This window comes from Somniosus microcephalus, chromosome 9, assembly GCF_052327205.1.
Source record: "Somniosus microcephalus isolate GS21.2 chromosome 9, FLI_Smic_1.0, whole genome shotgun sequence".
Taxonomy (NCBI): domain Eukaryota; kingdom Metazoa; phylum Chordata; class Chondrichthyes; order Squaliformes; family Somniosidae; genus Somniosus; species Somniosus microcephalus.
In genome coordinates this window covers 112,056,910-112,067,891 of record NC_140995.1, presented here as the reverse complement: position 1 = coordinate 112,067,891, position 10,982 = coordinate 112,056,910, and the positions used below count along the sequence as shown (strand labels likewise).

General features: G+C 47.0%; 1 protein-coding gene across 1 annotated transcript in view; it reads left to right on the top strand.

Annotated features, from left to right (window-relative positions):
* Nucleotides 1–10,982, top strand: part of LOC147112601 (G2 and S phase-expressed protein 1-like) — a 34,365-nt gene that overhangs the window by 4,807 nt on the left and 18,576 nt on the right. The gene's annotated exons all lie outside the window — the stretch shown is intronic.

The following is a 10,982-nucleotide window of genomic DNA, read 5'->3' as shown; positions in this document are numbered from 1 at the left end:
TACTATAACCATCCCACTCCATACCATTGCAACATATGCAAAAAGATGTTGATGTACAAGAAATGTAAACTTGTGTGCGTAAGAATCGGCTGAAGGATGGTGCATTGACCGGAGACTACTGAACATTGATGTACGAGAAATGTAAACTTGTGTGCTTAAGAGTCAGCTGAAGGAAGTGCATTGGCTAGAGACTACCAAATAAGGCAAGGCCACTTCCAGTTTGATAAAGAGAATATTGTGTTAAGTTTAAGAAAAAGAGAGAAACCTACAAGACTTGAGCACATGCCTATGCTCAGAACTGCTGGCAAAACTCTGCTTGTAAACTGTGTTATACTCTGACAAATTATACACTGCTTTTAGATTTTTTTAATGTTAAAGTAGAAAAAATAAAATGATTACAACCATAAGACTGAATTCTTCACTACTCAACTAAACAACAAAAGATTGTTTAAAACAACAAAGGCCTAGAAATTCAGAGGTTTAGTGCCAGCCATTAAGGCCCGTTTTGATGAAAGAATGGCAACCGACATACTTCTGCCCACTTCCGGTGGGTCCTGCGGCGGCTGCCATTTTAGGCAGGTTGGCAGTGCAGCTGTTGCCAAGGCTCACTAGAGAAATAGAAATGAGGCAGATCATGACATCAATGAGTGTGCAATGCTGACTGTATGCACAATCTGCTATTTTCGAAACCGCCACTCCACTAACAACCCTCCCTTAATCACGACCAGCTGACCAAGCATTCAGCAGCAGGAAGGAGCCTCCAGCAACACTATTTAAAGAGATCATTAACAACAACTTGTAGCTGACATGGTTACTGGCTCTGTCTAAGTTTCTGGAACTCTTGCAGCTTTCTAAATTTGTTTAAAGTTGCTGAGGTAACAGGGCGTTTTGCTGCAAGTGGACAACACCTTGATTTTCATTTATACGCTTCCGCTCAGACCACTTGCTCACAGTCATGGGGGCTGTACTTGCAGTCCCCCTCAAGTATCTTTGGGAGAGGTAGCAGAGGCAGCAAAGAAAAGAAGATGCTCACAGAGGGAGGAGGGGTGCTAGAGGGCTCTCAGCAGAAGGCATTACCCCCTAGTGTCTTTTAGAGCACTTCTCTTACCTCCACTTAAGCAAGGAACAGTTTATTAGGAGGTTCTGCTTCACCAAGGAAGTGGTCACAGAGCTCTGCTAACTGCTACAACCAGTGGTGTCAAAGTCACTGTGGCACTAAATTTCTTCGCCAGCGGATCCTTCCAGTCTGCAGCAGGTGTCATAGCTAACACCTCCCAGTTCGCCATCCATTGGTGCATCCAGGAGGACACAGAGTCTTTCTACTCCAGGAGAAGGGACTTCACAGAGAACTGGTTGGCAGACAGGAAGCAAAGATTTGGAATAAACGGGTCTTTTTCTGAGTGGCGGGCAGTGACTAGTAGGGTACCGCAGGGATCGGTCCTAGGACCCCAGCTATTCACAATGTATATTAATGATCTAGACGAGGGAACTAGATGTAATATCTCCAAGTTTGCAGACGACACAAAGCTGGGTGGGCATGTGTGCTGTGATGAGGATGCCGAGAAACTCCAGTATGATTTGGACAGGTTGGGTGATTGGGCAGATGCATGGCAGATGCAGTATAATGTGGATAAATGTGAGGTTATCCACTTTGGTGGCAAAAACAGGAAGGCAGATTATTATCTGAACGGCAATAGATTGGGAGAAGGGGAAGTGCAATGAGACCTGGGTGTCCTTGTGCACCAGTCGCTGAAGGTAAGCATGTAGGTGCAGCAGGCGGTAAAGAAGGCAAATGGTATGTTGGCCTTCGTAGCGAGAGGGTTCGAGTACAGGAACAAGGATGTCTTGCTGCAGTTGTACAGGGCTTTGGTGAGACCACATCTTAAGTATTGTGTGCAGTTTTGGTGGCCTTAATTGAGGAAGGATGTTCTTGGCATGGAGGGAGTGCAGCGAAGATTCACCAGACTGATACCTGGGATGGCAGGAATGACGTATGAGGAGAGATTGGGTCGATTGGGCTTATACTCGCTGGAGTTTAGAAGAATGAGAGAGGATCTCATTGAAACTTATAAAATTCTAACAGGACTAGACAGACTTGATGCAGGAAGGATGTTCCCGGTGGCCGGGGAGGCCGGGCCACCAGGAACATCATCAAGCAGACCATCAGGGTGCTCAAGCAATGGTTCCGCTGTCTTGACCACTTGGGAGGAGCCCTCCAGTACTCAGCGGAGCAGGTGTCCCATTACGTGGTGGTTTGCTGCATGTGCCACAACTTGGCCATCATGAAGACGCAGTCCTTGCCACCAAGGATTGCGGGACCACCTCAGGAGGAGGAGGAGAAGGGAGAGAAGGAAGAGGACAAGGGGGAGGAGGAGGGAGGGAGGAGGTAGCAGCAAATCTCCATTCCAGACGGGCTGTCTGTGACTGCCTCATCAGACTCCGATTCCAGCGAATGAAACCCAAGATATCCGTTGCCCACCACTTCCCCATCATATCATCCCTCTGTGACGGAACATCACAGCGTCCTCCTGGGCACAAAGCTGAAATGGGAGCCACCACAAAACAGACATTCCAAACAAATATAATAAATTTATCCAAATGCAATCAAAATGACAATATTAACTATTTACCTGTGTACATTTCCTTAGTATCTGTTATTCGTGTGCCTTTATCTACTCTAGTGCTCCTACGCTGCAGCTTGGCTGGTGGAAGGCCGCTGACTTTTGTTGTGTCGGTACCTTTCTACCTAGACACAATTTAGGACTCAGAACTCAGAGATTCAAAAATGAAGTGCTTTATTGGAAGGAAAGGAAGTTCTGGCAAGTTCCGAACAGAGAGAGCTAAACTTAACCGAGAACACCCAACCGTTTATCTCCTGTGACAGCGCCACCACAGGTGGGAGGAGAACACACAATAGAACACACAATACATAACATTTCCTCCCCTCTTAAATGGAAGGTCCACATTATTCCTCAACAGGTAAGTTACTTTCAATGCACTCAACTAACCAAGGGTAGAGGTAGACTGCCTCAAACCCTAACTTTACCCTGGGGTTTATTCTGCCCCAGTCTTGTGGGTAAGTCGCTAAGCCTACAGATCCAAGCGTCTTGGAGGCCGCCGCTCTCTGACAGGATACCGGCGGTCATCGCTGGCTTCCACAGCAGTAGGCATTGACACAGGCCTAGATGGAGAAGGTGCCTGTGTCAGTTGAAAGTCAGGAGTTTGCACAGGTGGAACAGCCTCTTTGACTTCCTGTGTTGGAGAAGAGCACTGTGGCAAGGGATGCTGGTTTGCGGTATCATCCGGAAACAGTTCAGGCCAACCAGCCGTTGGAGCCTCTGTGGCTGTCTCTGCTCCTAGCAACAGTTGATCTGTGTGTCTTCTCCAGACGATGTCCTCAGCAGTCTCAACCGTGTAAGACACAGGGTCCGTCTGCGCGATCACCGTAGCAGGAACCCATTTCGGTCCAGTGTTGTAGTTTCGAGCTAGGACGTGCTCTCCCGGATGAAACCGTCTCTCCTTGGCTCTTTTCTCTCTCTTTTCAACTTGAGCTTGTTGTTCACGATGGACAACCTGCTCTGCCCTTGGAGGTTTGAGTAAGTCAAAACTTGTCCGCAACTGCCTCTTCATCATGAGCAAAGCGGGGGAAGTTTTGGTTGTGGCATGCGGCTCGTTCCTGTAGGACAACAGGAAGCTGTTCAGACGTTGGTGGATTGAGCCCTGACCTTGCGATGCCTTCAAGACGTGCTTCAAAGTTTGCACGAACCTTTCTGCCTGGCCATTAGTAGAGGGATGATAGGGCGCAGACCTGATGTGTTGGACACCATTCACATGCAGGAAGGTTGCAAACTCCTGTGATACAAATTGTGGACCATTGTCACTTACGAGTTGTTCCGGTGAGCCATAACGGCTGAACATCTCACCAAGTTTCTCAATTGTTTTCTCTGCCGTGGTAGACCTCATCACAGCGACCTCCGGCCACTTGCTCCGAGCATCTACAACCACCATAAACATCTTCTCTTCGAAAGGACCGGCGAAGTCCACATGTACTCGCTGCCACACTTCTGCAGGCCAATCCCAGGGGTGTAGGGTTGCCAGCTGTGGAACATTCCGGACCCTTTGACATGGGGAACATGTTTTGGCTTTCTCCTCAATATTCCCATCGAGACCTGGCCACCAGAAGTAGCTTCTTGCCATTTCCTTCATCCGAACCATCCCACTGTGGCCTGTATGAAGTTGTTGCAGTATAGGTTCCCTCAGAGGTGGCGGAATGATGACACGGCGTCCCCAAAGAAGACAACCTGCCTGGACGGAGAGCTCATTTCTTTTTGAAACGTAAGGTTTCAAACTAGGAGAATCTCCTATAGCTCTCTCTCGAATGACATCGTCCATTACCTCAGACAGGACTGGATCGTTGCGGGTGTACCTTCGCACCTGAACTGCAGTGACAGGTGCTCCCTCCACTTGTCTAAAGTAGAAGATGTCTATCTGACGAGGCTCTGGGGGAGTAACAGGCAAGGGTAGCCTCGAGAGACCGTCTGCGTTGCCATGCAAGTCTGATTTGCGATATTTGATGTCGTATGTGTGTCCTGACAACAGTAAAGCCCACCTTTGCATCCTGCTTGCAGCAAGATGTGGAATTCCGGTGTGGGGCCCGAAGATTGGAGTCAATGGACGGTGGTCCGTCAGGAGTGTGAACCTTCTCCCAAAAAGGTACTGATGAAATTTTCGAATTCCAAAAACGATTCCCAAGGCCTCGCGCTCGATCTGCGCATAGTTACTCTCGGCCTTGTTCAAGGTGCGTGATGCAAAGGCGATAGGTTTCTCTTCACCCGAAGGCATGATGTGGGATATGACTGCTCCCACACCATATGGTGATGCATCACATGCTAGCTGCATGGGTAGCTTTGGGTCGAAGTGTATCAGGACCTCCGATTTCAGCAATGCTTTCTTTGCTTGGGCGAAAGCTTCGTTGCACAGTTCAGTCCATTCCCATGTTTTGCCTTGACATAGCAACTGATGTAACGGCTTCAGCAATGTTGCTAAGTCTGGAATAAACTTCCCATAGTAGTTAAGTAGCCCCAGAAATGAACGTAACTGGCTCACATTCTGGGGTGCTGGGGCCTCCACGATCGCCTTGACCTTTGATGGCACCTTATGCAGGCCAGTAGCGTCAATCACATGCCCCAGGTACTCAACTGAAGACTGAAAGAATTCACATTTGTCTTTACGAACTCTGAGTCCGTACCCTTTCAGTCGTTGTAGTGTCGCATCCAAGTTCAGAAGAGGATCCTCCTCATTTGTCCCAGTGACAAGGATGTCGTCCAGGTAGCACTGGACTCCTGGCAGTCCACTCAAAATCTGATCCATTGCCCTTTGGAATAGAGCAGGGGCCAACGTAATTCCAAACGGAAGGCGGCAGTACCTGTATAGCCCCTTGTGTGTCACAATTGTCAGCAGCTCCTTTGATTTGTCATCGACATGCATTTGTAGATAAGCCTGGCATAAGTTTATTTTGCTGAACTTTTGCCCTCCGGCCAGGCCCGTAAAAAGATCATCAATGAGGGGAAGAGGGTACTGTTCCACAGACAGCACCGGGTTAATAGTCACTTTAAAATCCCCGCAGATTCGAACAGATCCATCCTTTTTCAGGACAGGAACAATGGGTGTGGTCCATTTGCTCACGCTCACAGGCTCCAGGACTCCATTCTCGACTAAGGCCTCCAAGTTAGCCTCAACATTTGGCCTAATTGCATAGGGTACAGGTCGGGCTTTGTGAAACTTCAGCTTGCTGTCAGGTTTAATGTCCAGTCTCACACTGATCTTTTTCATGCTCCCAAGTTCCCCATTGAAGAGTTCTGCATGTTTGTTTAACACTGCAGTCAGACCTGACTCCCCTTTTGACATCATGCGGACTGCAGACCAGTCCAGCGTGATTTTCTCTAGCCACGCACGTCCCAGTAGCGATGGGTAATTTCCCTTTACCACATATAGTGGCAGTTTTGCGGTCTGTCCGTTCAATTTAACTGTCACCTCAATGGCGCCTCTCATGGCCACAGGTTCGCCGGTATACGTCTTTAGCACAATGTTTGTTGGCTGAAGGGCAAGATGCTTTAGCATTTTGTTGTAGACAGTGTCTGAAACAAGGGACACAGCCGCGCCTGTGTCCACCTCCATCCGCACTGATTGTCCCTCCACCAGTGGTGACACCCAGTAGCCATTTGAATCACCTGCAACCGACAGTATGTGCACCTCTTCCTCCTCAGAGGTGTCGCTCCCCTCTGTTTTGCTTGATCCATCATACTGCACTGAATGAACACTCTTTTTCCTCTCTTGTCCAAATACAGACATTTTGCTTCCATGTTTCCCAGCTCTGTCTGTTCTTTTTTTACCTCTACAGGCGCGTTCAATGTGACCCTTTTTGCCACAATTTCAGCATTCCGGCTCCGTACACCAGCAGTCATTAGCATGATGGCCCGTTTTCCCACAACGGTAACATGTGCCGTTCCGCGCACCTTTAGGCTCAGACGACACCTTGTGAACTCTCCCTGTTGAACTCAACTGGTGAGCCTCCTTTTCCGCCATCTCCATGGAGACACTAACTTCAATGGCCTTTTCAAGAGTAAGGTTGTCCTCAGTAAGAAGGCGCTTCTGTGTGGCTGCATTTTGCAGACCACACACGAGTCTGTCTCTAATGGTGTCCTTCAGCACCTCCTTGAACTCGCAGTGTTCTGACAACCTTTTTAAAGCAGGAATAAACATCGTCACTGATTCCCCCTCCTCTTGATTCCGTTTGTGAAATCTAAATCTCTCAGCAATAACCAGAGGTTTTGGTGAAAAATGTGCTCCAAGAATTTCCACTAGTTGCTTATATGTTTTAGTTCCTGGCTTATCTGGTTGCACGAGGCTGCGAAGTAAATTGAATGTCTTCGGCCCGATTACACTCAAATAGGTAGGCACGACCTTTTCATTTGCCACCGCATTCGCCAATACAAAGTATTCAAAACGTTCCGTATATGCGCTCCATTGCTCCACATTTTCATCAAAATCACCGATGTTTCCTAATATAGTAGCCATCTCACGTTTCAAATTAAAATTTCTGTTTACTCACTGCACCCGTCTCTGTTCCGAGTGTTTTGTAGTCGAAAACAAGAAAGTTCCCACAACACAGATTCATCCGATCCTCGTCGCCATTTGTTGTGTCGGTACCTTTCTACCTAGACACAATTTAGGACTCAGAACTCAGAGATTCAAACATGAAGTGCTTTATTGGAAGGAAAGGAAGTTCTGGCAAGTTCCGAACAAAGAGAGCTAAACTTAACCGAGAACACCCAACCATTTATCTCCTGTGACAGCGCCACCACAGGTGGGAGGAGAACACACAATAGAACACACAATACATAACAACTTTCAGTGGGGGAGACTACAGATTGCCTTCCAGGATGACCTCGACCAATTGTGGACCAAGAAGGCCCAGCTGTAGACTGCACCACCTCGACATGTGCGGCAACAGTCTGGGCTAGCTGGCTGACAGGCAGTGGCAAGGGCAATGGCGGAGTGGCTGTGGTGGGAGTAGGAATGCTGTCATCCTGAGAGAGGGCAGCAGGTTCTTGCTTCACAGGCCCATTGCCACTCCCCTGCGGCGGGTCCTCATCATTCCTAGCAATTTTTTGGAGGACAGATTGCTGCCCTGCTGCGACACCCTGCAAGCCCCTTTCGTGACTCAGAAACCCAGCGATGATGGCAGCAGTCTGAGCTTCCACTGCAGCAGTGAGATGTTGGATCGCTTCCACCTGTGCTGCACTGGAAGCCGCGACATCGCCCATCACACACAGCATCATGGCTGGGTCCACAAGGTCTCTCCTGGAAATCATGGGATCCAATCTCTGCACAGTGCTTCGTGCAATGTTGGAGCCAGACTCCTCCATGCTCCTTGACACTGACAAGAGGCTTTCTGGCAGGCTTGCTATTGCACCTAGCATTTCCGTGTGCATCAAAACTTGTGTGCGAACTCACCCTCTGGGATGCTGGCACCCAAGCTACTCTTCCCCCCTGGCCTGGCTGCAGCCCACTCACGCCCGGTGACTCACCATGTGCAGATCCCGCCTCTATACCACCCTCTAAATTTCACACAGTGCCATTTTCTGGTGTCTGCAAGTGTCAAATGCAGTACCGGTGTCTCTTCTTCTTCTTCTTGTTTGTCTCCTTCTTGAGTTTGCTCACGTTGAGGGACAGGCTGGCCTGCTGGTAGTTCTTGGGTATCTGAAAGCAGAAAGGCACAATGGTCAGATTGTGGTGAGGGAAGCGGGGAAAGCAAGATATCCATGCAGCTTGTAAGTGAGAAGAGATTTTGGGATGAGGGGTAAGTGGGATGTGAGATGAAGGATTAGGAATGACCATACCGTTATCATCAGCAAAAGTTCAACTTCTCCGCTGTCCACGGACTCCGTCACTGCCCCTCCAATAATTTCAAGCACGGATTCCTCCAGGTCGGCCAGGTTCTCTATTGTGGCTTGGCCACCTGCTGTCTGTTATTGCTCCCTCCTGTTATGTGCCACCTTTGCCTATAAGAGAAAGGGATATATGTCACTGAGTGTTGTGCAATGTGTTTGGGTGATATGCCTGCCATAGTTGAATAGCTGTCAGTGTGTGCAAAGCGTGAGATGTGGGTGTGAGTGTTGCTGCAGTTGTAATGTTGTGAGGGTGAAGTGAAGCCATGACTGTGAGGTATGAGTGGTAATAACTAGAGTTTTTTGGAAGATGATTGATGGGGATGTGGTACATTGAGCAGTGTGTGAAGCTTGTGGTCCATGTTATGTTCATTAATAACTAGTCGTTTTTATTAAGAACAGCTAGCTTTTGCTAGACACTTTATTGAGCACATGTAGACTAGGTACAGTATCTGTAGAGGCATCCTTCTTGACTGCTGCCTTGTGGGTAGGCTGGTGCATCGTGGGTAGCCCACTCTTATATACATACAGCACCACCTAGTGTACCATTCCAGAATGACAGGTTACTGATCATTACATCCCCCTTTCTTTGAGGTTAAACAAAATCAGTATCAATCAATCATAACAACATAAACATCTTCAACAGTCAATACATTTTCAATGTAGTTTTCTTTGTACTCAAAGATTAAGTCTATCTGGCTTTTTTACTTCGAGTGTGGATCTTCTCAGCACAGGTAGGTCTGATGTGTTTTCATGAGAGCCTGTATGTGTATTTGTGTTAGATTGTTCTGGTGGTGAGTGACAAGATTCAGTTGCGGCATTGTCATCGATTTGCTCTTCGATAGTCTCTTGTGTTTTTAGAAGGGAACGGTGGTTCCGCCTGAGAATCTGTCCTTCCTCAGTTCTAACAGTGTATGACCTTGGTCCTACTTCCTCAAGAACTGTAGCTTTCCTGTTCCATGCATCTGGATCTTCAATCCTGACAACATCATCCCTTGTCAATGGTTTCAGAGTTTTGGATGACTTGTCATAGTATGATTTCTGTTTCAGCTTTAACAGTTGAAGTCTCTGTCTCAGTTCCTTACTCTGTGTTTCTTTTGCACAGCAGGGTAGCGTGGTACGCAACTTATGACCCATTAGGAGTTCAGCAGGTGAAGAACCAGAGTCTAAAGGTGAGGCTCGGTAGCTCAGCAGGGCGAGATAAGGATCAGACTTGCTTTCTGTCGCTTTCTTCAGTAGCTGCTTGAGAACTTGAACACCTTTCTCTGCCTTACCATTCGACTGAGCATACAAAGGACTGGATGTGATGTGTTGAAAGTCATAATGTGCTGCAAACTGTTGCCACTCCTTACAGTTGAAGCACGGACCATTGTCGCTAACGGCAATCCTAGGAATTCCATGTCTGGCGAAGATGGATTTCACATGCATTATGACACTGCTTGCTGTGGTGCTTGAGAGCAGTGCCATCTCAGGATAGTTAGAATAGTAGTCAATCACTATTAGATAGTCTTTACCATTTAAATGAAAAAGGTCCATACCAACCTTTTGCCATGGTGCTGTTGGTATGTCAGCTACTATCATTGGTTCCTTTGCTTGTTTGTTTTTGTGTTTCTGACATGTCTCACATTTGCCTATCTTCTGGAGCATGTACCACTGGCTGAGCATCCTCCTTTAGCTGGATCTTGTAAGTGAATGGTAGAACTCCAAATCCTTTGAACACATCCTGGAAATTATTCACGACAGAATCCACCGAGTCATCTGGTCTGCTTATGGCACAGTTTATACGGTAGACTCTCTTGACCAGTTCTAAGTCCTCACAAGCTTTGTCACCCAGTAGTGAATCAAGTCCTTCAGCCACAACAGAAAACATGAGATGATGCACTTTATCTTTGACTGTCACTTTAAGTATACATACACCTAAGCTATCTATTTTCTGTCCATTATAGTCGTTCAGTAGTACTGACTTTTTCTGTATTTTGGGCTTTTCTTTCATATTGTTAATGTCACTCATACTGATTAAGTTTGCTTTTGCCCCAGTGTCTAATTTCAATGTAACTAATGCTCCATTTACCTGCAGTAGGATCATCCATTTGTCCTCTTTTACTGCATTAACTTTATGTTCAGCATTGTTAATTCCTGAGGGCTGCACATTTTCTGTATCCTTTTTGATATTGTCACATGACACCATTCCTACAAAACATGTCTCACTTAAATCAGTGTCCTCAATTACATTAACTCGTTGCCCTTTCTTAGTTTTACTTTTGAAAAGCATTGTTTGGCAAAGTGATTCTTTCCATGACATTTTGTGCACATTTTTCCAAACGCTGGACATTGTTTTAACTGGTGTTTGTAACCACAGCGTTTACAATTAAAAATTCCTTCCTCCGATTGCTTTTCACTTCTGTTCTGCCCATGTTTCTTCCCCTTATAGGACACAGCACCGACAGCAGCACTTACTGCAATCGCATCATCATTGATTTCACTGAAAGTCTTGGCATGCTTTTGAGCTAGCTCGCTGGCTTGGCATATTTT